This window comes from Coptis chinensis, chromosome 8, assembly GCF_015680905.1.
Source record: "Coptis chinensis isolate HL-2020 chromosome 8, ASM1568090v1, whole genome shotgun sequence".
Lineage (NCBI taxonomy): Eukaryota > Viridiplantae > Streptophyta > Magnoliopsida > Ranunculales > Ranunculaceae > Coptis > Coptis chinensis.
Window position 1 is genome coordinate 11544728 of NC_141463.1, and position 2315 is coordinate 11547042.

Consider the following 2315-nt stretch of genomic DNA (forward strand, 5'->3'; position numbering starts at 1 on the left):
TACTAGGGCGAAGACCAACATACCTAAAGACGCCTTTTAACTAAGCAGTTCCCAACTTTATCCGAAAATAATGGAATTGTTAAGTACAAGGACCCTCGGTCGCCCCATCAGAAATGCACCTTAGAGATTCCCACACACGACCATCGCCTTTATTAGACACGGGGCGAAGTGTTAACTTACTCGTATTACTTGTATAAACAAATAGGTCTACGTGAAATGCAACCTATAAAAATAACGCTGCAATTAGCGGATGTGTCAATTAAGTATCCTAAAGGTGTAGTGGAAAACGTGTTTTGTTAAGGTTAGGGATTTCTACTATCCCGGCTGATTTTGTTATCCTCGATACGTAAGTCGCTAATGACTCAGACCGATCATTTTAGGGCGCTTCTTCTTGGCAACCGCCAATGCGCTTTATAAATTGTCGCGATGGAAAGATGTCCTTATCTTTTGGCCATCTTTTCCGTCAAGGTAAATGTTTTAAAATGATGAAACAGCTTACTGTGATTCGCCCCGTAGATGGGGAGGTTAGCATGATCGGAGAGTTTAGCTCAAGATTATTTTAACAACACGTTTCGAAAACAATATGTACAAATTCCTTTCTTTTGGAACTTCAGATTTTGTAAATGACTCCTACTTAGAGGAAGTCAACACCATCCCGAGTCCACACCAATTGTAGACCCGCCGGTTGCTCCATATATCGATTACTTAAGACTTGCTACCTAAGCAAGTCTTCATTACGCAAGATAAGGACACTTATGAAACATCAATGGACATTCCGGCCCACTTGCTTAAACCTCTTCCCGAGTTAAAATATATTCAACTTGATCCGATGGTAGTCACCCGATAATTATATCTTCTCGTTAACTAAGGATGAAGAGACATGTTTAATAAGGGTGATTAGGGAACATCGGTCTGCGATTGGTTGGTCCCCAGCCGACATTAAGGGGAATTGACCCTAATGTTTGCACTCATCGTGATCCATTTTGAGGATAACGCCAAGACTTCTCATGAACCTCGGCACGCTTTGAACCCCGCCATGAAAAGAGGTGGTTAGGGAAGAAGTCTTTATGATTACTCGATGCGGGGTATTATATACCCAATCTCCGATAGCGAATGGGTAAGTCCCATTCATGTAGTTCCTAAGAAATCGGGGAGTTACCATGGTATGTAACGGGAAGGGTGACTATGTTGTCACTCAAGGTCCTATGAAATGGAGAATCAGATTGATTAGGACGTTTAAATGCTATGACACGAAAGGATCACTTTCCTTTACCATTTATAGATCGATGCTAGAACGCCTAGTCGGGTCATGCCTTTTATTGTTTTCCGGATGGCTACTCCGCTATTTCAGATTATTATTGATATTGATGACCAAGAAAAGATAACCTTCACATGTCCCTTTCGAACATATGCCTATAAACTAATGCCTTTTGGCCTTTGTAATGCCCCCCGTACCTTCCAAACCATGTATGCTTCATATATTTAGTGACATGGTAGAGCTTTATGGAAGTGTTCATGGATGATTTTTCTATCTATGGAGACTCCTTTACGAATCGCTTGTCTAACTTGTCTAAGGTCTTGACACGGTGTGAAGAAAAGAGCCTCGTTTTAAATTGGGAAAAGTGTCATTTCATGGTCAAAAAGGGCATAGTACTAGGTCATATTGTATCTAGTGATGGCATCAAGTAGATAAAGCCAAACTAGATAAGATAGCTTAACCTACCTAAAACCACGGATCTGTCCGGGAGATTAGAGCCTTTCTAGGCCATGCGTGGTTTTATAAGCGTTTCATTAAAGATTTTTCAAAATAGCTAGGCCTTTAACTAACCTCGCTTTTGAAGGATGCAATCTTTGATTTTAATTTTAACTGTAAACAGGCTTTTGAAACCTTAAAAGCCCTAACCACTCGCACCTATTATACAGCCTTCCTCGATTGGTCTAAACCTTTCGAACTCATGTGTGATGCTAGTGACTATGCAGCTTGGTGCCGTCTTTGGGACGTAAAACTAGATAATAAGTCCATCGTTATTTATTTATTATGCTAGTAAAACATTAAACGATGCTCAACGGAATTATTCAACTATGAAAAAGAATTTTAGCTGTCATTTACGCTTTAGATAAGTTTTCGGCCCTTATTTGGTTGGTTCTAAAACTTTAGTTTACACGACCATGCAGCCTTTAGGTACCTTCTTGCAAAGAAGGATACTAAGCAGAGATTAATCCGATGGATTCTTCTCCGCAAAGAGTTCACATTAGAAATAAAGGACGAAAAACGAAGTTGCCGGAACCACTTATCTAGACTTACAAATGACGAT